A 25,785-nucleotide genomic window follows, 5' to 3' on the forward strand; every position below is an offset into this window, starting at 1 on the left:
AGGAACAGCCCAAGGAATTTGTTTTCTAGTTTAAAAAAAAACACCTCAATATAAACCTACATGAAAATTTTAATGCCAAAGACAGTCAATGGCAAATGAAGTTTTAGGAGGTAAATCAAATAAAGCATCTTTCCATGTTATGTGTACCTTTTTATTAATGTGAAAGCTTGTACCTACCTTTGGTTCATTTAGTGAGCTGAAGAAAAAAATTTTCAAACCTTTATATGCAATTCCTGAGGTGCTAGAACACCAGAATACTGACACATATGATTGTACTATTTATCTCTGGAAGATGATTGAATTTCGCTAAAAACCACAGACAAAGGAAACCAACAGTCCCACATAGTCCTGATAACCCCACCAAAGAGAAAATACAAAAAGGAAGTTAATCTAAGACTGTGACAGAGCAGAAGTGATTTCAACAACAAAAAAGCCTCAATATTCAGCTCGTTCCCATCTTGTAAAACCCTCATCTTTATCCCATTTCCTTCTGGATTCTCTCCCTTTCTAGAGACTGGAAACAAGACCAAAAAAAAAAAAAAGTCTTGGATTCAGATGAGCAGAATTCTAGTACTTTCAGGGTCGCAGCCTGTTTCCATAGCTGTCAAACGGGGTAGTAATACCTGTCCCAGTTCCCTCCTTTGTAAATTGCCAGGATCGTTTACAAAATACGCTGATCCAGATTAGCCAAAACTACCATCGTTGGGATAGTCGCCAACAAAACTCAGCTTCGGTTCCCTCTCCGGACAAGGCGGGATCGACCTACAGTCAACAGGAAGCTCCTGGGGTTGGGATAGACTTGGCAGTAGGCCAGACGAGAGTGTTCTTGCGGTACGATCAGGGTTGTGATTAGGCTGTTACTAACGTGGCCGCCAGTCCCCCACCCCCAGCCGCCCTCCGACTCGCCGGGCCCAGCTGAGACTTTACTATCAACTACAATGGGTGCGGAAGCATAGAACTGAGAAGCAAACTGCCAACCAAAAAGACCTCAACCCCGTCCTCCCCCCAAATACAAACAAAACCCCAACGCCCTCGGCACTATAGAGAGCGGGACCAAGGGAAATGAGAAAGGGAGAGGGGGTGGGATCTGCGGTCCCAGCTCCATCTCCGGAGGCAGCCGAGTCGGCGGCCGCAGGGTCCGCGAGTGGGGAGGGGCATTGTGGGTCGGCTCTCCGCGTGCAGACGAGCCACCACTTCACGCCCCCTCTGCCCGCGCCGCCTCGGGAACCCGCCCGGCCCCCGCCGCCATGTTGGGTCGGGATAAGGGAGTCGGACTCGCCACCTAGGATGACCTCGGCGGGAGAGGTCTGGAGCACGCGGCGGCGCCCGCTAGCGCCGGAAGGCGGGGGGCGCTGAAGCCCGAGTGGGCGCGGCGCGAGTTCCGGTGAGCGGGCCTGCGGCGCTAGCAGGTAGCTGCAGCCCCCGCCCCGCCCCCGCGCGGAGGGGCGGAGTCGGGAGTGAGGGCGGTCGCCGACCGGAGAGGAGGTGGAGAGTGAGGACTTAGGGTGGAGGAGCCCGGGAATTCCCTCCTCCTGAAGTAAAGAGTTGAGTTGACTGTGCGGTCCTTGCTGCAGCCGGGCGCCCGGGACCAGGCGGTGGAAGGAGGGAGAGGGCTCCGCGGGCCTCCCCTCCGCCCGCGGCCCCCTCCCCGCCCCCCGAGCCTCAGCAGCGGTGACCCATGTGAGCGCGATTGGAGGACAGGTAAGGACCCGACGAGGCCCCGCGGGCGCAGGCAGCCGACACGAGCGGGGCAGCGCTAGGCCCCGGCGCCCGCCCGCGCCCGGAGGCGCTGCGGCTCCCTGCCCCCGCCGGCTCTCAGTCGGGAAGTTGCGGAGAAAGTTCTCCCCTCCCCCGACCCGGCGCGCTCGGCGGGCGTGTCTCCTTCCCTGCGCTACCTGCTAGCCCCCGGACTCGGTCCCGCCCCGTCCAGTCCTACCCGGTCCCGCCCAAGTCCGACTACAGGTCCCGGGAGCGTTGGGACACCCCGCCACCCGCGTTCTTGAGGCCGTGTGGGCCACCGCGGGGCGGGGGCGAGGTTTATTTTGGCTCGCACCCCCAAGCGAGCGGCGAGGGCCGCGGCCCCTTTCTGTCCAGGAGGTTGGGGGTCTAAGTGTTGACTTACGCCGGGTGGCAGCTGTGTCGGGAGAGCGGGCAAGGGTGTGTGTAGGGGGCAAGTTGGTGAGCCTCTCGCTTCACTTGGTTTGATTGAAAACCACAACATGTTAAAGTTTTCCTTTGTTTTGTGTTGGGGGTTGGGAAAGAAGCTACTCAGCATCCACTTTTACAGTATTATGCCACTTCGCCTCCCAATTGGTTCGGTCCTCTGTCCACGTGTGTTACAGAAAAATTTGTTTTAAAGTGTATTTTTCATATTAATTGCTTCCAGCTTTTGCTTTATTGGGCACGGGTGAGCGTTGTTTAGGAAGCTCTTCGAAAATCAAGTCTGATGTAGGGACTGCTTTAATTTTTTCTAGTGAGTGGGACACAACACCGTTTGGTTGAATTATTTTCTGCGCAGTTAATTGAAACAGGCTTGGAATAATCCACCAACAGTTTATAAATTATTAAAGAAATGAAAAATCTCTAGTGGAATCACAACTTTATGTTCATGCCGTTTTTTAGGTATATTATGTTCCACCGGTGTGTTTTCACATAAATGTTTACATATATATATATATATATCACATATATATATATGATTGTGGCATATTTGTGCATTGTAACTGTAGGATTACAGTGCTAACGGTATCTTGACATTTCTAAGTGTATTTAAACTATCTTGTTAAATTATTAATGTTAAATTATACACTAAGGGAAATATTACTAAATGTGTACACTTGATTATATGCATTTAAGACGAAGTAATGTGGTGAATCTAGTTATCTTAACTAGCACAGTGTTTGGCACACAATGGACAGGAAACATTTTGAATGGACAGGTAGTAAAGGAGGGTCTTGTATTAGAAACCAAGGATCTTGTATACATCATATATGATTTTTATGAATCGTTCTGTAAGAAAGTTGTTGTTCACGAAATCATACATTTGTTTTACTAATATATGAGACCCCTGTCATAGTTGACATTTAAGAAAAGAAAGTTTAATTATATTTAGCTTTTAGACATTAGCTAAGCCTCAGTGGAAATTTTGAATGCTTGTTGACAATTCATAGGGTGCTAAATTTGAAAAAACAGTTGCCTTTTATCTGAATCTGAATATAAGACAGTTTATGTCCATGTTTCCAGAATAAAAGATAAAAGGGCTCTTAAAATATGTACTCTGCTGTAACCACCATAAGGTTATATTAGCTTTAATTTTGCAGTATGTTTCTGCTGACTTCATAAACCACAAAATTGACTCCTTCCTGTTGAACCAAAAGTGAAGTTACAGCGTTGACCTGTCTTCCTGGGATAGGTGGAATTGGTCTTATGGCTGAAGTATAATATTAATACATGGTTTAAGTTGTTTATTTTTTTAATTCAGGAAATTCTCAAGCCACAAAGTCAGTATCCATTCAAATAAATTTCCTTTATGGTCTGTAATGTTAGAAGAATAAATATTCTAAAAGAATAGTAATTACCCAGTATAAGAGAACTATTACTGACCCATGGTGTAATACTTGTTTATATAAAGTTTAACTTTACATCTTTTTAGGCAGTAAATAAATTATTTATGTGAGTAATGGTTCTTTATAAATATATGTAATTCTCAATCTCGTGTTCACTGTAGACATTTATTAGTTCCTACTAGCATTATACTAAAAAGAAGCCTAATATTTAAATAATTGAAAAGAACAACACTAAACTCTGTCTAGGAATGCACACTTGGGTGATAAAACTATATGTATTTTTAAAAACCTACAAGGAAGTGATTCTACAAAAGTAATGATATGGGAGGAGGAAGGAAGTTGTGATTTGGACACAGCATCTTAATTGGTGGTAAAGTTCTTTTAACCTGGTGGTGGTTGCAAGGGTGTTGGCCTTAGTATAACACCCTTTAAATCATTAAGCCATACATTTGTTCTGTGTGCTTTTCTGTATGTGTTGTAGTTTACATAAAACTTTTCTTTCTTTTTTAAAGAAGCCTGTGTGTAATGTACTATATAAGATAAATAAAGAACTTAATATTCGGTGACTGATTTTAGAGTACTGCTTGGATTATCCTTTGCAAACAGGGTTAGACTTATTAAATAATAATTATCATAAACCAGCTAGTGCATGTAACTACTTTGACATGTAAATAACATGTTGATATTTTGAGGGAAGACACCAGGTTTTTACTAACTTTAAATCCTCTTCAGCTTTTATATTGTGACACTTAGTAGGTAATCAAAATATGTTTATTAAACTAATGGGTACTCTTTGGTCATTAAGTATAAAATATAATATATTTTACAGGGAATTATGTAACAGGACTGTTAAAACTCTTAACTATGGCATTGAGGTAAAATGTTTACTTTTATCCATTTTTAGTTTTCTGGAACAGTAATTCTTTAGATGGGTAATTTCATCCTTAGTTTTGATATCCTTAAGAACGTCTTGAAATTCTGAGTGTTAATATATGTTTCTGTTTACGTAAGTTTTTTGAACATGTGTCGTATAGCACCTAAAGGAAGAGTATGTTTTGTTTCAAAAGTAAGCAGATGACCATATGGCGCTGGAGTTTAAAAAATGCTGAAAATCATTGCATCGTGCTACTTTTCTTGCTTTAAGTAATAATGGCCTGCTGTTTTAGTTTTGGTAGCTTTTTAGTTGGTCGCTTTGCATTTTGTAATGCAGAGTTGAAGAAGAGATCGCATCTGTGCCAAATTCTTATATCACAGGAACTTTCAGTCATGTTATAAAGGTGATGTTTGTGGTGCTGGTTTTGTTATATGAATATTTACAGGAAGTTTTAGTTAAGATCTTCCATTGTTCAAAACCCTACAGGGCTTAAGTCACCTTCAGTTTACATTTAAATAGGTCTATAATACAAATACAAGTTCCTCTAGCGAGGTACTTGCCTTTCATTAAAGGAGATAATCTGTTCGTATTAAAGGATCTTCGTATCTTATTGGTAGTGTATACGTCAGTTTGTGTGTGGCTATGGCAGGGTATGTATTATCTTTTTTCTTCCTCTCGGCTGCTTCAGCGACACAATTAGCCTGAATATTGCTCAGCTGCAGCTGCTGGGTAATTATGAACCATCCAGCGCCTGTATAAACTCAGAGGCAGATTTAGCAAAAGGAGCTATAGTAACAGCACAGGGTGGGAGAGAAGATCTGATGCTACTGCCAACATAATTTTAACATGTCTGTGTGCTAAGGAATCGTTGGCTGCAGCAGCACTACTGTTGTCTTCGAACTAGCAGACTTGATGGCAACATATCCTGGTCTGGATTGGGTTCACTTGGTGTTACTCTTTAAGATCTTGAAGCTCACTCCAGGAAAGAGTAATGTCAGAGTATAGGATGATGTATCAATGAGGTACTGCTTCACTGAGTTATAAGCCTTTGTACCAGGATAGCAGTGCCCTTTAGTTTCCCCTTACTTGAGTGTATATACGAAGCATATTCCATATACTACATGCTGCTTTAAGCTGTGCCTCTTACAAGTGCTGCTGTTGTTACTGTTGTTTGGGGGTGGCAGGAGAGCTTATAAAGCAGGTTCTTTGGACTTCCCACTTTTTCCTAGGAAATGGATGGAAAACCTTCAAGAGATCTAGAAGTAGCTGCACATGGCATATCCCCTCTGGCTGTCTGAATTTTGCCTGTAGCAACCCTAGATTCTTTTTTCTGTTGCTCTTCCTTTGTTCCTGGGGTATGAGAAGATGGACATTACTAAACACAGATATAGAATCATTTAAATATGGCAAGCCCCAGACTGAAAGATGCCATCGGCAATTTTTTCTGTTTCTGAAATGTTGCTAAGTTGATAAACATGTCAAGCTAAGAGCCTCAGTATCTTGTCCTCTCTTTTACCAGTACTGTTGGAAAATCTACAGAGACAATTTCTTATACTAATCCTGACTTTGAAACTTGGTGATTCAGTGTTTGGCTAATTTTGGATGGGGGATAGAGGTTATTGGGAGAAGCAGCATTCAAACTTGTATGGCCAGAAGAAATGTAACCAAAAGAGATACAGAAGACTGTGTACTCTTGAACATTAACAGATACACATTGTCATTATGGCACATACTTAGCAAGACATGGATGTATTGACCCCTTCTTTGTGTTCCCACAAAACTCCTATGTAAAAGCACATTTCACCTTGCATTATAATTTTTTCTTTACATGACTGATATACTTGATCTGGTGCTCACTGTGGCAAGGAACTCTTTATGAATCTTTGAACAGTCCCTAGTAGAATAAATACTTAATAAACTTTTAATTGTATTCAGAGATATGGTTGTGCATATGACTTTATATATAGACTTCTTCCACACACAACACCTCTACTCAAATTTTCTAAAACAATCTTAATGCTTTTTTATAAGCTAATGTTAAATTTTTAAAATTTTTTACCCTCAAAGTTTTGTTCTAGAAAATGATTTTATAGAACTGTTTAAACACTTGCACATGTGACATTAAAGGTCATCTTGATGAAATTTATTTTTCAAAATGTTTTCACTATTTTAGTGAATATAGAAAGCCTAGCTATGCACGCGCGCACACACACACAAATCATCCTAAATTTTTCTAAAATACATTTGGCATCCTGTCATGTTACTAGTGACAACCAGTGTTATAACTTTTATGTTCATATCTTCCAAGGACAAAAGAAAAAGAAGTTCTGATTTTCTTGATGTAATGTAAAGAATGCATAGTTCATAGAATATGTCTGCTGGGTACAGACAGGAAAGGCCTGACCACTGAAATTTAAAGATTGCCTGGTTTCAGCCTCTGTTCCTAGCAGTATGTAAACTCCAGGTTTCCTAAACCCAATTATGGAGGCTAATCACTTAATTAGTTTAATGTAACTTTCAGTTTTTTAGCGTTAAGTAGAAATTGGGGTGCTTTAAAGAAAGTGTGGTGGCTTTTGCTGCATAAGTTAATACGTATAATTGTTCCATGGCATATTTCTAACTTTTATTCTGATGCAGTTAGTATTTTACAAATAAAGGTACTTTAAAAATAATAGGCATTTGAAAAGGAGCAGAGAATGCAACTGTAGTGTAATAAGGAAAAGACTAAAAGGTAGAAGATCATCTGTATTTTAATTCCAGGTTTTTTTATCCTCACCCGAAGATGTCGTTTTCATTGCTTTTAGAGAGAGAGAGCATGAGAGGGAGAGAGACATTGATGTGAGAGAGAAACATCAGTTGGTTGCCTTTCTTGTTTAAAAAATTTTATTTATTTACTTTTAGAGAGGGGAAGGGAGGAAGAGAGGGAGAGAAACATCAGTGTGTAGTTGCCTCTCGCACGCCCCCTACTGGGGACCTGGCCCACAACCCAGGCATGTGCCCCTACTAGGAATCGAACCAAGGACCCTTTGGTTCACAGGCCAGCACTCAGTCCACTGAGCCACAGCAGCCAGGGCCAGTGGGTTGCCTTCTTATACCTTACCCGACCGGGTATCAAACCTGCAGCCTGGGTATGTGCCCTGACCAGGAATCGAACCTGTGACTTTTTGGTCTGTGGGACAACGCCCCAACCAACTGAGCCCACCAGTAAGGCTTAATTCCACTTCTGACAATGAAGAGCTATGTGGCCTTGATCAATTCAGTAAACTCCCTAGGCCGTAGTTTCACTATTTGAAACAGGAGGCAATTGGGCCAGATGGTTTCTAATATCTTTTAAGCCTTATATAAATGTGCGATTCTACTACAAGTTTAGTTTTTGTATTGATAAAAATTTAAGGAAATGTTTTAGAATCTAGAATTTGAAATAAAATTAGGTGAGAGGTAAGTAAAGGTAAGAAACTGACACATAGATTTGGCATTGATTGGACTTTCTCAGGCAAATGCAGTGTTAACCATGTGGTATGACAAATACTGTGCTAGTTTTAATGTTATGAAAATAATCACACCACCATGGCTGATGTGGCTCAGTTTGCTGGGCATCGTTCTGCAAACCGAAGGATCTCTCTCATGTTCAGTTCCCAGTCAGGACACACGCCTAGGTTGCGGGTTTGGTCCCAGGTATGGGCTTGCACATGAGGCAACCGATTGATGGTTTTTTCCCTCCATTCTCCTCTCTCTAAAATCAGTAAGCATGTCCTAAGGTGAGAATTAAAAACTGCTGTCTTTTAGGAATTCACATTGCGTAGAACTGGCTATGATTATGAGGCTGTTACAGTTTTTGTAAATTGGTAGCTTTTTCTAGGGTAAGTCCCTTACAGTACTTCTTTGGTTTTTAATATTAGTTGGTGCTACCTCCGAAACTTCAGTAAATCCGTAGGCACTAGATATGTTTAGCCTCAAGTAAACTTATTTAATTCTTTAGGAAGGAAGACTTGATTTGTTTTTCTAGATATTAGTGTATTACATGCATTTGTGGCTCACGTACACAGGTTTCACAACACCTATATAGAAGTTTTACTATAAGAAAACACATTTGGGAGAACCAAGATGACAGTGTAGGTGGACACACTGCGCCTCCTCGCACAACCAGAACTGACAGAAAATTGAACAGCAAGGAAGTCCGACACCAAGGAAATAAGAAATGAACATTCATCCACACCGGTAGGAGGGGCGGAGACGGGCACCGGGGTGGAGAGGACTCGCGTTGCCGTGGCAGGACCGAGACTGGCGGAGTGTGGGACCAACAGGGCAGGCAGTCAGACCACTGGCAGACCATGCGGCCCCACATTCGCGCACAGATAAACCGAGAGGGCCGGACTCAGAGTGGCGGAGAACGGGGCAGGCAGAGCGGCGGGTAGTACCCTGTGGCCCCACATTCGCTCACAGATAAACCAGACAAACGGCGGGGATCAAAGCAGATCGCGCAACCCAGGGCTCCAGCTCAAGGAAATAAAGCCTCAAAACTCTGATTGAAAACGCCCGAAGGGGTTGGGGCGGCAGCAGGAGAGACTCCCAGCCTCACAGGAGAGGTCGTTGGAGAGACCCACAGGGGACTAGGGCGTGCACAAGCCCACCCACTCGGGAATCAGCACCAGAGGGGCCCAGTTTGATTGTGGGTAGCGGAGTGAAAGATTGAGATCCGGTGGAGAGTGGAGTGGGCGCCATTGCTCCCTCTCAGCCCCTCCCCCACGTACAGCGACCAGCATCACCCCGCCCTGGTGAACACCTAAGGCTCCTCCCCTTTATGTAACAGGTGCACCGAGACAAAAAAAAATGGCCCAAATGACAGAACACTTCAAAGCTCCAGAAAAAATACAACTAAGCGAGGAAGAGATAGCCAACCTATCACATGCACAGTTCAAAACACTGGTTATCAAGACGCTCACAGAATTGGTTGAATCTGTTCAAAAACCAGATGAAAAAATGAAGCCTATGCTAAGAGAGACAAAGGAAAATGTACAGGGAACCAATAGTGATGGGAAGGAAACTGGGACTCAAATCAATGGTGTGGACCAGAAGGAAGAAAGAACATCCAACCAGAAAACAATGAAGAAACAAGAATTCGGAAAAATGAGAGGCTTAGGAACCTCCAGGACATCTCGAAACGTTCCAACATCCGAATTATAGGGGTGCCAGAAGGAGAAGAGGAAGAACAAAAAATTGAAAACTTATTTGAACAAATAATGAAGAAGAACTTCCCCAGTCTGGCAAAGGAAATAGACTTCCAGGAAGTCCAGGAAGCTCAGAGAGTCCCAAAGAAGCTGGACCCAAGGAGGAACACACCAAGGCACATCATAATTCCATTCCCCAAGATGAAACAGCAGGAGAGAATCTTAGAAGCAGCAAGAGAAAAGGAGACAGTTACCTACAAAGGGGTTCCCATAAGACTGTCAGCTGATTTCTCCAAAGAGACCTTACACGCAAGAAGGGACTGGCAAGAAGTATTCCAAGTCATGAAGGGCAAGGACCTACATCCAAGATTGCTGTATCCAGCAAAGCTATCATTTAGAATGGAAGGGAAGATAAAGTGCTTCTCAGATAAGGTCAAGTTCAAGAGTTCATCATCACCAAGCCCTTATTATATGAAATGTTAAAGGGACTTACCTAAGGAAAAGAAGATCAAAAATAGGAACAGTAAAAATGACAGCAAACTCACAGTTATTAACGACCACACCTAAAACAAAAACAAGAGCAAACTAGGCAAACAACTAGAACAGGAACAGAACCATAGAGATGGAGATCACATGGAGGGGAGGGGGAGGGGGAGGGGGGAAAGGTACAGAGAATAAGTAGCATAGTTGACAGGTGGAAAATAGACAGGGGGAGGGTAAGAATAGTGTAGGAAATGTAAAAGCCAAAAAACTTATAAGTATGACCCATGGACATGAACTATAGGGGGGGAATGTGGGAGGGAGGGGGTGGCAGGATGGAGTGGAGTGGGGGGGGGGAATGGGACAACTGTAATAGCATAATCAATAAATATATTAAAAAAACATTTGAAAGCAAGATTTTAAAAAATAATTTCAAATCAATTTTGCAGTAATATTGGAAAATGAAGGACTTACTTGTTCATTGAAGCAGATACTTGTGATGTCATTTAACAGTAATCATGAGTGTTAGGATGACAGCTTTGCCACATTGTATCAGGAAAATAGCCACATTAAAACATTTAATTGTTTTATTCACAAATCAATAAATATAATAATCACATCAACAAAAAAGACAAAAATTGCATGATCATATCAATAGATGGAGAAAAAGCATTTGATATGGTATAGCACCCATTTATAAGAAAAACACTCAGCAAAGTGGGAAGAGAGGGACCATTCCTCCACATAATAAAGGCCATATACAAGAGACCTACAGCCAACATCATACTGAATGGGCAAAAACGAAAATCTTTCCCACTAAGATCAGGAACAAGACAAGGATGTCCACATTCACCACTTCTATTCAACATAGTATTGGAAGTCCTAGACACAGCACTCAGACAAGAAAAAGAAATAAAAGGCATCCACATTGGAAAGGAGAAAGCAAAATTCTCATTGTTTGCAGATGAAATGATAGTGTGCATAGAAAATCCTGTAGACTCCACGAAAAAACTACTCAATCTAATAAGAGAATTTGGCAAAACAGTAGGATACAAAGTCAATATTCAGAAATCAAAGGCATTTTTGTACCCCAACAATGAAACATCAGAAACAGAAATCAGGAAAAAAATTCCCATTTGATATAGCAACAAGAAAAATAAAGTACCTGGGAATAAACCTAACCAAGGATGTGAAAGACCTGTACTCAGAAAACTAGACAACACTAGAGAAAGAAATTAAGGAAGACACAAACAAGTGGAGGCATATACTATGTTCATGGGTTGGAAGAATTAACATGATCAAAATGTCCACACTACCCAAAGCAATTTATAGATTCAACACAATCCCTGTTAAAATACCAATGACATATTTCACAGATATAGAACAAACATTTCAAAAATTTATATGGAACCATAAACGACCCCAAATAGCCTCAGCAATTTTGAGGAAGAAGAACAAAGTAGGAGGGATCACAATACCTGATATCAAAGTATATCACAAGGCTACTGTAATCAAAACAGCCTGGTACTGGCATAAGAACAGACACACAGATCAGTGGAACAGAATAGAGAGCCCAGAAATAAACCCAAGTCTCTACGGTCCGTTAATATTTCACAAAGGGGGCAAAAGCATAAAATGGAGTAAAACTAGCCTCATCAACAAATGGTATTGGGAAAGCTGGACACCTACATGCAAAAAAAAAAAAATGAAACTAGACCACCAATTTACAGCATACACCAAAATAAATTCAAGATGGATTAAAGACTTAAATATAAGCTGTGACACCATAAAAGTCCTAGAGGAGAACGTAAGGATGAAAATCTCAGGTATTCCATGCAGCAATATTTTCACAGATGTATCCCCTAGAGCAGGGGACATAAAGGAAAAAATAAATGGGTCCTCATCAAAATAAAAAGCTTCTGCATGGCTAAAGAAAACATCAGCAAAATGAAAAGGGAACCAACTGTATGGGAAAATATATTTGCAAATGATACCTCAGACAAGGGTTTGATCTCCACATTATATAAAGAACTCACACACGACTCTACTCCAGGAAGACAAACAATCCAATTAAAAAATGGGCAAAGGACTTGAACAAACATTTCTCCAAGGAGGACATACAGGGGTCCCAGAGATACATGAAAGGATGCTCAGCCTCACTAGCCATCAGAGCGATGCAAATTAAAACCACAATGAGATACCACTTCACATTGATCAGAATGGCCATCATAACAAAATCAACAAACAATAAGTAGCAAGTGCTGGCGAGGTTGTGGAGAAAGGGGAACCCTAGTGCAGTGTTGGTGGGAATGCAGACTGGGGCAGCCACTGTGGAAAATGGTATGGAATTTCCTCAGAAAACTAAAAATGGAACTGTCTTCCGATTTAGCGATCCCACTGCTGGAACTCTACCCCAAGAGTCCTAAATCACCAATTGAGAAAAACTTAAGCACCCCAATGTTCATTACATTGTTATTTATAGTAGCTAAGTTCCATAAACAGATTAAGTGCCCATCAGTAAATGAGTGGATCAAGAAACTATGGTACATTTACATAATGGAATACTACGCAGCAGAGAGAAAGAAAGGAGCTCCTACCCTTTGCAACAACATGGATGGATCTGGAGAGCATTATGTTAAGTTAAATAAGCCAGGTGACGAAAGACAAATACCATATGATCTCACCTATAAGTGGAATCCAGTCAAGTAAACAAACAAGCAAGCAAAATATAACCAGAGACATTGAAATTAAGAACAAACTGACAGTAAACAGAGGGGAGGGAGGAGAGGGATAATGGGGGTAAAGGTGGAAGTGTTGTCAGGAACATGTATAAAGGACACATGAATAAAGCCAAAGGGGGGTAGGATCAAGGGTGGGAAGTGGGGTTGCTGGGGTGAGGGGCGAGTGGTGGGTATGAAATGGAGACAATTATACTTGAACAATAAAAAATGTGCAAAAAAAATAAATTCCACAAAATAAAAACATTTAATTGTTTGAATCGACAAAAGTGCAGGGTAATTGTTCTGGATGTTTTTAACATATATAGTTAATATTTAGAACAAAATAAATGTGGACACTTGAAAATGGTTACCTTTTTTAAGGTTTGCAAAATAATTTTGTAGAAACAAACTAAAATTATAAGTAGATTGTATTCCCAAAGTTTGTCATTTAAAAATCAAAATCTTTTCCAAGAGAAAGTCTTTTCTTTAGGATTAGCCTTTTGAGTTAGATTTCTAGCAGCCTATTACATTTATCTATAAAAACCTAACAGATATAGCAGTGTTGCATTGGTAAAGGTGTTCTAATTAATTTTTCAGGTTTGGTTTTGTTTCTTTTTTAAAGTTTGCTGAGATATTGAACAAGTGAAATATTTGGCCTACAAGATAGATGCTTTGATTACATAGTGGGTGAATCCATTGCCTTTCCAGTCACCATCCCTCCCCACCTTCCTGACTCCTCACTCTAAAAATCATTCTGTTATGAGTTCCATATTGGGATGCTAGGACTCTCCCAATGAGGCCTTACTGTTAAACTGAATTTAAGTACAGAAGCTTCCCTAGTTTCTCTCACCTGCTTGCTGGGCACTTTGAAGCCTTCTTCCTACTCTAACCCTATAGGACAGTGTGAGGAATGGGAAAGTTTCAAAAGATTAGGAATGAGAACTGAAAATGAGGACAATACAGAAGGACTTGGGAAAAGAGGAGTGGACATAATGTGAGTTTGTAATTTTTTCTTTTGTGTCCTTTTTTGTATTTCTCACCCAATTCATTCTTTCTTTTAGATTCTGATTATGGAAAAAAAGCCTATTCTGTGACAGGTGCTATGGTACACATTCATGTGCATTATCAAGTTAACTTAAATCTTTGAAATACCTTTCCAAAATTCACAGAAAAATTATGGCTGAGATAGGTGTTTATTATACATGAATAGACTGAGGATCAAAAAGTATATATAATTTACCAAGGTTATATGACCAAATGATTAGGTGGAACTGAATTTGAACCTAAGGCTAGCTGACAGCAAGCCTCTTCTCTGTAAGACAACTTTGGTAGGAATAAGGAGCAGTGATGGAAAGGGGAATTTCTTATATTTTCCTTCTTCCTTAAACTGTACATTTGTATTGGGGATAAGAATTTTTAGCCACTTAAACTTTTCTTTTTAATGGAAGTAACTTTCTGGTTAGATGTCAAGGTCAGATAGTATATGAACTGAAAAAGATGGATTATTACACAAACTAAACAGTAGTAAATGCTTTCTTTTTGTAGGTTTGGGTTTGTAATAGAAAATTGATACACAAATTCCGAAGTATTCTTTGTCTTTTTATAAAATAAGATGTCAATCCCAGATTAACAGAGACAGTGTTCGGATCTTTTTCCAGTCAGGTTTCTTTTTTTCTGTCCAAATTTAGTTCATCAAAAGAACAAAGGAACAACACACAAGAGATGGGTTATTACACTAACTGTAGCAAATTACAGTAAGTTTGGGTTTGTAAAGTGTACATATAGGCTGCATGTATATAGTCAGTCCCCCAACACCCATGCTCAAATTTGAGTCTTCTAGCTCAAAGGCTGGCTCAAACTTCTGTACAGTATTTATTTCACTTCTACTAATTATATGACTTATTACTGTATGAGTTAATAGAAATAGATGGAAAGTTTGCATTGGCTAAATGGTCCTCTATCACATTTCAGATACATGCTGCAGAAAGAGAGCATACTTTCTAATTTGCCCTTTCAGTAGGATGGAATTTCCTATACCTTGGTAGAGACACAGCAACCATTCATAGCTTCTCTTCCTTCTGGGGGAAACAGGAGGATTCTTCCATATTGGCATGTTCCTATAAATCTTATCATTATGTGAAATTCTCACTCTATGAAGAGCCTCATCTAAAGCTCCAAATGGAGATTTTGTTGGCTACTTTTGTCACTGTGTAACGTTCCATTAACAATAATTTGCTTCATCACCTTGGAAGCTTTTTCTTCTTGGCTTCCTTTTTTTTCTCCCCCTCCCCCAGTTATATCTAAGAATGTACCCTTTGTACTCTAATAAGCTGGATCATTGTTTTCTAGTGGGAATATTAGCTTGATTTTGTAGCATTATTATCCCACATAGAATATCTATAGTACAACTCCTTCACACATAGCTCCAATAGTTCTGTCATTGCTTACGTTTATTGAACCTACAAAAGGGTTCGCAGATCCTTTAAAACTGTTGTGCCAAGTCTGAATGATGGGAGTGGCTGCTGCTTGAATGTAAGGTCCATGAGGGCAGGAGTCTTTGGTTTGGTTAGGGGAGTAATTCCAAGCATCTAGAATAATAGCTTGAAAACGGGCCTACTATGCAGGAAAATGCAACAGTTGGTTGGTAATGTTTGCTTACCATGGGCATGAAAGAAAGGAATGTCAACAAATAAATAACTAGCTTCTCACTAAAAACTCATGCAGTAACCACAGATGTTTTTTCCTCAAGGCGCCGTGGAGTGGCAGGCCTAGTGCTAAACTGGCGGCATTAACACTCCGGATGAAATTACATAAAATTTCCACTTTAATATGATAGAGATACTGAGGTTTGATTTGGCAGTGACTTGTAAATGTTAAGGAGCACAAAGAAAAGTATGTGCTTATGGCAAGGGGGTTCCTTTTCTTTATATATTATTCTCTAAATATATCTCTAGTAACCATATTTCCTTAAAACTGGGGCACACATCAGTTTTCCTTATATTACATGGATGTAAACAAGTCATGAATATAGCTGATTGTAAGTAGAGCTGGGAAAATAGCCCTTAGCAGGGCAACTGCCTTCCAGTGACAACTATAGAAGGGGAGGATGACTTTTTAGTGGAGAGGTAGCTGTCTGTGCCACAGAAGGGGAGAGGAAGTCACCTAATAAAGAAGTTAGACATTTATTGTATATGGAAATACACTATTTGGTTGTATAAACGTGGTTAGACTGTGTGGACATTGATGGTATCTTCTTAATTTAAGGCAACAATATCTGTCCATAGGCAAACTAGTTATAATGGAAAATGTCCCATATCCCACCACCTTCTGGAAGTTTGTTTTTTATAAACAGAGTATCTGGAAAAATTTAATTTCATGTTTTAAGCAGTAAAGGAAGCTATAGAGATATTTGCCATAAACAGACATTTCTCCAAAGAAGACATACAAATGGCCAAAGACACATGAAAAGATGGTCAGCATCATTAATCATCAGGGAAATGCAAATCAAAACCACAGTGAGATAACACCTTACACTTGCCAGAATGGCTATTATCAAAAAGACAAGAAGTCAACTAGTGTTAGTGAGGATGTGGAATAAAGGGAACCCTGATACATCATTACAATCTTAATGATAAGATTGTAAATTGGTACAATTGCTATGAAAAACAATGTAGAGGTTCCTCAAAAATTCAAAATAGAATTTCCATGCAACCAGCAATTCTGCTTGTGGGTATTTATCCATGGAAATAAACACTAATTCAAAAAGATATATGCACCTCAGCAGCATTATTTATAATAGTCAAAATAGGGAAGCAACCTAGGTGTCCATCAACAGATGAATGGATTAAGAAGATGTGGCATATGTGTGTATTCATATGTACAATTGAATATTACTCAGCCATAAAAAGAATGAAACTTTGCCATTTACGACAACATGGATGGATCTAGAGGGTATTATGCTAAGTGAAATAACTCAGAGAAAGACAAATATTGTATGATTTCACTTACATGTGGAATCTGAAGAACAAAGCAAACAAGCAAAGCAAAACAGTCAGATTTATAGAAACAGAACAAACTGATAGTTGCCAGTGGATGGGGTGGAGGGGATTGGCCAAATAAGGTAAAGAGGATTAAAGAGGATCAGATTTCCAGTTACAAAATAAATAAGTCACAGGGATGTAATGTACACTATCGGGAATATAGTCTATATTCTCGGTTCTATTCCCAGTAAGGGCACATATCTGGGTTGCAGGCCAGGTCCCCGACTGGGGTCCTTGTGAGAGGCATCCACTATCTTTCACACACTTGATGTTTCTCTCCCTCTCTTTCTCTCTCTAAAGGTAAATAAAATATTTTTTTAAGATTTTATTTACTTATTTTCAGAAAGGGAGAGGGTGGAGGAGGATGGGGGAGGAGAGAAAGGCAGAGAGAGAGAGAAAGATACATCAATGTGTGAGAGATACCTTGATGAGTTGCCTCTCACACGCCCCCTACTAGGGACCTGGCCTGCAACCCAGGCACGTGCTCTGACTGGGAATCTAACCAGTGACCTTTCTGTTCACAGGCTAGTGCTTAGTCCACTGAGCCACACCAGCCAGGAAAATCTTAAAAAAAAAAAATTTTGGTGGGAATAGTAGAGGTGGAAATTATGATGGCACTAAAGCCCCTCCCCCTTCTATGTCATTTCACACCTCCCTTTCCCCATACCCCCTTAGCCACTCCTACTAGGGCTTAGTTTTTGTTTTTTATTTTTGTTGTTGTTGTTAATGAATAGAACTTGAATTAGAAGGAGGAATGTGTAGTAAAAGTCAAGTAAAAGAGAGCATCAAGAAGCTCTTTGGATACTGTCAGAGAATGAATGGGATTTTTAGAATGATTGATGCTTACAAGTGGGAAGAACTAATGATATCATAGATGATTTGTAGAGCTAAGTTGATATCTAGAAGTGAGAAAGAAGTCCCAGGTCGATCCACAGCTTAGGAAAGTTGAAATAATAGATAACAGGGAACACATAGGATGTCTTTTTTATCTCCTAACTTCTATACAAGAGGATGCTCTTTAAGTTCGAAAATTTATAAAACAAATAAGGAAGTAGATACTAGATTATAAGATTATACTAGATTATAAGTAGATACTAGATTATAATTAGTGAAAGCATCTAGCTTTCACTAATTTTAAACATCTTGGTCTAGAAGAATTCTATCTGAAGGTTCTGTAAGACTTTCTGATACTCCTGGGCCCCACCAGTAATCATGGAGAGAGATAGACACCTCAAAATAAGAAAATTGATTAAATGATGCCTTAGAACAACAATTTTCAATGACTGTACTACAAGAATTTTTTAAAACATGCAATTTCTGACTATTTAGTCAGGGTCAATGACCTCTTGTCCCTTAGATTGTCAAATTAAAGAAGTAACAATAGTCAACACAAAAGTTGTCTGGTGTAAATGAATCAGTATTATACCTATTTTTTTTTGTCAGATCAGTAAATAAATGTATTTTTTTGGTGTGTCATAGAATTTTAGTAATTAGTTGATGTGTGACATGAGATGAAAAAGGTTGAAAATCGCTGCCTTAGAAGATAAATTTTAAGAAATGCAGACACTGAAAGTTGTCTTTGATTCCTGACAAAATCCCATAACAGTTTATTAATCGGTTACCATTTATAAATAATTGGAAGCTTATAAAAAAGTAATTTTTAATAGTCCAATGTGCTTTATTGAATCATTGAGCCCCCTTCTCCCTTCTGTGGTGTTTGGGTACATGCTGGATTAAGATGATCTGTCAGTGTTACTTTCCTGTGGGTGAATGGTCGGACCTGATAAGCTTAGTTTTCTTCCAACAGTAAGGGTGAGTGATTCCTTTTTCTACCTTCTTTTTTGGTCTGTTTTATTTTCCCATTTCTGTAATTGTCTTTTAATGTCATGGTAGACATTGCTTTATCTTTTTGATGATATTCAGAGCCAGGGATTTTTAACAGGTTCAAAGTTCTCCTTATGTATTTTCAGATTTTTTAAAAGGAAGGTTGAACTGGGAAATATATAAACATGCTTGTTTAGCCCATAATATATGCAGACATTGTTTTATTTTTGTTAATCATATAGGTGAAGAAAGACATCTTAAAGTTACTTCAATTTGCTTTTTGATTGAAGGCTACTATGCATTTTTCCATGTGGTGAACTGCTTATCCTTAACCTTTGCCAATTCGCTATTAGGTTATTTGTCTTATAGATTTGTAGGGATCCTTTGTATAGTATAGATATTAATCCTTTGTCTTTATGTTACACATATTTTCTCCATATGTTTGTCTGTATTTTGTCTAATATTTTCCTTTTATCTTAAAGTATTAAAATAATTTTCTTTTTATAACTGCTGCATAGTATTCCATTGTGTGAATGTACCACCGTTTTTTAATCCACTCATTTACTGATGGGCACTTAGGCTGTTTCTAGCATTTGGCTATTGTAAATAACACTGCTATGAATATAGGGGTACATAGGTTCTTTTGAATTGGTGATTCAGGCTTGGGGTATAGTTCCAGCAGTGGGATCGCTGAATCGAAAGGCAGTTTCATATTTAATTTTGTGGGTAGATGCCATAATGTTTTCCACAGTGACCTGCCCCAGTCTGCATTCCCACCAACAGTGCCCTTAGGGTATCCCTTTCTCCACATCCTCGCCAGCACTTGTTTGTTGATTTATTAATGATGGCCATTCTGACAGGTGTGAGGTCATCTCTCTTTTGGCTAGTGATGTTGAGCATCTTTTTACATGTCTATGGGCCATCTGTATGTCCTCCTTGGATAAGTGTCTATTCAGGTCTTTCACCTATTTTTTAATTGGATTTCTTGTCTTCCTGGTTTACGTTGTACAAGTTCTTTATATATTTTAGATATTAAACCCTTGTCCGATACATCATTTGGCAAGTATGTTCTCCCATACAGTCAGTTCCCTTTTCATTTTGATGTTTTCTTTAGCCGTGCAGGAGCTTTTTAATTTGATGTAGTCCCATTTGTTTATTTTATCCTTTATTTCCCTTGCCCTAGGAGATGTATCAGTAAATATACTACTATGTGGGATATCTGAAACTTTACTGCCTGTGTTTTCCTCGAGGATTTTTATGATATCACAACTTATATTTGTCTTTTATCCCTTTTGAGTTTATTATGGTATACGGTGTAAGTTGGTAGTCTTGTTTCACTTTTTTGCATGTATCAGTACAGTTCTACCAACACCATTTTTTAAAGAGGCTATTTTTTACTCCATTTTATGTTCTTGCCCTCTTTGTCAAATATTAACTGGCCATATAGACATGGGTTTATTTCTGGGCTCTCTATTCTGTTCCATTGATCTATGTGTTTGTTCTTATGTCAGTACCAGACTGTTTTGATTATAGTGGTCTTGTAATATAGTTTGCTATCAGGCATTGTGATTCCTCCTATTTGTTCTCCTTTCTCAAAATTGCTGAGGCTATTCGGGGTTGTTTATGGGTCCATAAAAATTTTTGAAGTATGTATACTGTATCTGTGATATATGCCACAGGTGTTTTGGTAGGGATTGCGTTGAATCCAGAGATTGTTTTTGGTAGTACGGACATTTTAATGATGTTAATTATGCCAATCCATGAACACAGTATATGCTTCCTTTTATTTATGTCTTTTTTAATTTCTTCAGTGTTGTGTAGTTCTCTGAGTACAGGTCTTTTACCTCCTTGGTTAAAGTTTATTCCTAAGTATTTTATTTTTCTTGTTGCTGTAGTAAATTGTTGGGTATTTTCTTCCATCTTCAATGTTAAAATGGCTGAACAAAAATTCACCAATTTTGATTTTTTTTTAATGTATGCTGATATAACAGCTTCCACAATACAGTCTAACACAGAATCGTTTCAGATGAAGTTAAAGACAAATGAGCACTACTCGAGCTATCGTACAGAAAAAAACTAAAAACTTTTTGGCTAATCCAATAGATCATTCGTGGGAAGGATATTTGTTTACAGTATGAGAGCCTTGTTTGACCTGAGCTTGGGGAAGTGTATACCTACCAACTCAAATTTTTCACAGCTTTGGGCAAATGACCATAAAAGTGCCATGAGCATTGGTTTGGCAGTGGGAGGAGGGATTTGCAAATAAATCTCAGCAAGCAGGCTAATTTTTAAATATGGAATCATTTAATGAAGATTTAATAATGATATTCTTATGTAGTGGATGTTGCAGAATGTCTTCCAGGCTAACTATGAAAAGAACATGGTGCATATGAGGAGGGGTCAGACCCCTACTGGTCCTGGACTTTTAGGAATTGGCCCTGCATAGCAGGAGGTGAGCTTGAATGTAATGCTCTTGAATCATCCCGAAACCATCCCCTTGGCCCGCTCCCCTCCTCCATCTGTGGAAAAATTGTCTTCCACGAAACTGGTCCTTGGTGCTAAAAAGGTCGGGGACCGCTGCTGAGGATCTCAAAGTAATTCATTATGCAGGGAGCATAGAATGCAAAAAGATGAATGGAAAGAGTCCAGCCAAGAGATGGAAATAAAGCAAGTCATGCAGGGCCTTCTATTTCATATTAAAGAGTTTGGACTTCATATTGGGAGCAGAAGGGGGTGGGACATTGAAGGCTCCTAATCAGATTTTCTTTTTAGAAAACAAACATTCTTCACACTATACCCAGAAAAGACTGGAGAAACTGTGACAGTAGGGCCATAGAGATCAGTTAAGAAAGCCTTTTCAATAAATTAGACAATAAATGATTAGTAGTCAAGGGAAGTAGTAATTAGTTGACAGAAGTGGAAGAATTTTGGAAATAACAGGGTAGTATGATCAGGTCTTGGTGACTGACTAGATATATGGGGCATGGGAGGGGTTTGAGTTAAGGATGATTCTCAGGTTTCTGACTAAGGCAGCAAGGTGGATGGGAGCACTGTACTTACCTTTCACTGAGACATGGGTGCCAGAGAAGGAAGAGTGGATTTTGATGGTGGTTCTGTATTTTAGTTGTAATTTTGATATGGCTGCAAGGAGGGGAGCCGTGTTTATCTATGCCGCCATCTTAAAGTGATTTTAAACATAATACTTACAAGCTACAGTTAAATCCTTGGATACCAGTAATAACTTATTTAAATTTTGTTTCTTACTCCTCTTACTAGAGGATACCGCTTCTGATAATTCCTGAGAAAAGGCTAGTAATATAATACAATACCTGCACCAAAAGGTATCAAAAATCAGAAAGTTTCCTAGTCTCTGAGAGCTTTAACAGATTAAACTGATTTACTTCTTGCCTTGCTTCCATAAACTCCTCTCCAGCATCATGTGGCTTATTTTAGTTTCTGAAACACACCTAATTCCTTGCTTGTTGCTCGTATTGCCAAATTCTCCTTCTACCCAGATGTTCTGCATTAATTTCATGTTTATAGTTATGTATTTGATTTATATAACAATTAAGTTTTTAAGTTTTAAATCTATTGACTAAAACATATTTAAACTGAAGATATTGTTACAGAAAAGTATGGTGGAAATAATGTATTTATCACAGGAATTTGAGAAAAAGAGCTTTGGGTAAATTTATAAACTGGTATTTCTAAAAATGTGTGGATCTTATTTTTTCTGCTCTTTAGTATTAAAGAAATTAAAAAACAGAAGGGATATATACATCATTATAGAAATAGCTGCAGGGTATGTTTTTAAGGTTTAAAACTAAAAAAGAATCCATACAGTGTCAGAGGAGCATTTAATAGACATAAGGACTTGAAAGAATCTAATTGTTTACTGTAATTTGCAGGTCAAAAATCTTGATAAAGGAAAATAGGTAATTTGAAAATCTTGAGAGGATAAAAATTCTTGAGATAGGTATAAAATCAGTTTATTTTTTCAAGTGTCAACTAAATTTGCCGAGGCAATGATGCTTAAGTATTTTACAGGTGCCTTTCTACAAACAAAAAGTTTTTAATAATTGCCTATTGTGGCCAAAGGTAATTAACTTTTACCTGGGAATCTTCATAATTCAGATGTTATATGTTGAATTTAGTAATTTTATTTTTAAAATTGTGGTCTTTTTTGCCCTGGTTGGTGTGGCTCAGTTGGTTGCATGTCCTCCTGCAAACTGAAAGGTCTCAGCTTTTAATTCCTGGTCAGGGCACATACCTAAGTTATGGGTTTGGTTCCTGGTCTCAGGGCCACTGATCGATATTTCTCTCCCTCTTTTTCTCCCTCCCTTCACCTCTCTCTTTAATAAAAAGGGGGGTGGTGTTGATTTGTAAGTGATTTTTTAAATATAATTCTTAACAATAAATTTTAGGTATTCTTTACAATTCTTTACATTTTTACATTAGGTATTGTACTTGGTATGGCTGAGTCTATGCCAGGTTTCATTGAAGAAACTGTGAGGAACCCCGAGGAATTTAGAATGAATTGACTTACCTTTTGTTTAGGATCAACTGTTTATATAAAATGAAAAAGAGAAAGAAAGGAAGAAAAAATGATGGTAGAAAATCACTATCAGTGAGCCCTGCAAGCTCAGTTTTCCATTGCTCACATTTTCTGTACTCCTTTGACTCTTGGAAAATTAAGTTCTTTGTTTGCTTATACAAGACAAAGTGCACACCGCCCTTTAGTACTGTTATTTCCTCCTCTTTGCTTTGTGTTTTCTACTCTTTAATGGCTCAGCATGTCCTGTGTGCTTTATGCTAAAGAGATTTAAAAATGAAAGTTAGAGAAAAATCATTGGCTGTGTTTATGGCCTGTAGAGCACTGTGACCTATGGAGAGTGATCATTTTGTCTTATGAATTGTCTGTAAATCTATTATTTCTCTAGAATCTCTTAAAGATGTAACATTTTTAGTTGTAAATTGGATCCATCTGGGCAAAATGCCTAACTAAGGCCTTTTCTCCCCTGTTGGATATAGCATATAAAGTCACAGTTAGTATGATAGAGTTAATTTATAGAAATAATGTACATTTAAGTGCTTTTTTAAGAGTTCAAAAGTATGTTAAATCATTTGGGAATTTTTGATCACTGTTACTACTTAAAAGGCAACATGGTCAGGGTGGAGAGAGGCAGGATGATGTTTTCAGTTAGATTTGTGTTGTGCCAATAATGTTATCATGTTGTAACATTTTCTGAAGGGCTAATATTTAACAACTTATCAAAGAACAGAAAATATTATACGCAAGGCTTCCCTAAAGGCTGTGTGGGAATAATGCAGCATAGAACTCAGAAAACCCAGTTTCCCCGTTGTGCTCAATTTTAAGCCTCATCTCCTTGAGCAAGTGACTTAACCTCCCCCAGGCTTTAGGTTCTTTATTAAATATAATAGGTAGAGATTACCTCTATTTAAAGTACTTCGGCAGCAAAGCACTGTTAAAGTGTAAAATATTTCTAAAACAAATTACAATACTTTTAACACACCATACAGTATAGAATAATACCAGCTAATGATTGAGCCAGATGCATTTAAAAAATTACTTCAAACTTGTCCCAGCTCTACTAAATATACTGTCACAAAGTATCCTATACTGCTACAGTATAAGAAATTTTAATATGACCACTGATATAAAGTTGAAAGACTTTCATTTGACCTACAGAATTGAAAATTTAGGAAATGGTTGCAAAACCTACAAGTATTTCTAGAAATCTCTCTATGTTTTGCCTTTTGGGGGAGAAACAAATGTTAACTAAGCAGGTTGTTGGAAGGAATTAGAATCAGGTTACAACTCAGTGATTTGTTATTTCAACAAAATTTAAACAAGTGTCCATATATATAAAGGAGAAAGAAATATAAGACCTTGTGGCATAGGCTCTGTTCCCTGTTGCTATCTATGTATTCTGGCCTCATCTTTTCCTTCTTACACTTTCATGTTGTACTTGAACACTGAACTACTTATGGTTTAAAAGCCCACTTTGTTCTCTCTGGTCTATGGCTTTTGAAGATCCTGTTATGTCTGCTTGAAAGATAATCTCTGCCCTCTGATTTGCATAGTTAATATCTAATTGGCCTTTTTGTCTTCCCCAACCACAAATCTGTGTTTTGGAAAATAAGCAGGTGATAGGGAAAGTAGGTTGGGAAATAAAATGGGGAAGTTAACTTGAAATATACTAGGTTAAGGAGCTGGGATTTTATTCTGTAGGTAGTTGGAAACTGTTGAAAGATTTATCTTAGTGTTATAGACCAAAGATTATTGGGCAGTCAGCATGTTAGAACCTCCTTGGTTTGGATTAGAGGTTGAAAATCACCATATAGTGTCAGATTATGAGACAGAGTTGTAGAAACAGGGATGATTAGGATCTGAAGAAAACTAGATCAAGCGTTCATTTATTTTAAAAATATTTCTTGATATTTATTATATTCCAAGCTCTGTTCTAGGTTCTGGGGATAGAGGAATGAAGGGGATAAAAATCCTACTCCTCTGATATTTATCAAGTATAGAGAGCCTTAGAAAATCAGTAAGAAAAAGACAACCTTATGAAAAGTTAATGTGTCTTCAGCATCTTACAAAAGAGAGTGGCCAATAAACATATGTAAAGATGTTCACTTCATTAGTAATTATGAACATAAAATTAAAATCACAATGTGACACAACCACGTGTTCACCAGAACAGATAAGTTTTAAAAGATTAAAAATGCCAAGTATTGGTGAAGAGGTGAAACAGTGGTAACTCTCATGTTCTGCTGATGGGAGTATAAACTGGCGCATCCTCCCTGGAAAATGGTTTAGTGGTGCATACTGTATGAGCCAGCAATCTCCTGCAAGGTATATTTCCAGTAGAATGGTTGCTGGCAGTAGTGCGTTTCTTGAACTGGATGGTGAGTAGTAAAATGGTGTTCATTTTGTGCTAATTCATTGAGCTGTATGTTTGTTTGGTTTCCTTCTCTACCTATACGTTGTACTTCAGTAGAATGAAAAAAATAAAAGTTGCCCCTTCTTATATTTTGCAAAGGAGAGCCATCATTATCATCAAAGTCATCACCATCATTACAAACATTAGT

At 38.7% G+C, this 25,785-nt stretch overlaps 1 protein-coding gene across 3 annotated transcripts in view; it reads left to right on the forward strand.

Annotated features, from left to right (window-relative positions):
- Window positions 1-1,461: 1,461 nt before the first annotated feature.
- The window catches only part of YES1 (YES proto-oncogene 1, Src family tyrosine kinase), a 71,420-nt gene continuing 47,096 nt past the window's right edge, over window positions 1,462-25,785 (forward strand). For all 3 annotated transcript variants that reach the window (XM_053912770.2, XM_053912771.2, XM_053912772.1), the window contains exon 1: window positions 1,462-1,701. The gene's annotated coding sequence lies outside the window, so the exon portion shown is untranslated. The remainder of the gene's footprint in view (window positions 1,702-25,785) is intronic.

Source organism: Desmodus rotundus, chromosome 10 (assembly GCF_022682495.2).
Source record: "Desmodus rotundus isolate HL8 chromosome 10, HLdesRot8A.1, whole genome shotgun sequence".
NCBI lineage: Eukaryota > Metazoa > Chordata > Mammalia > Chiroptera > Phyllostomidae > Desmodus > Desmodus rotundus.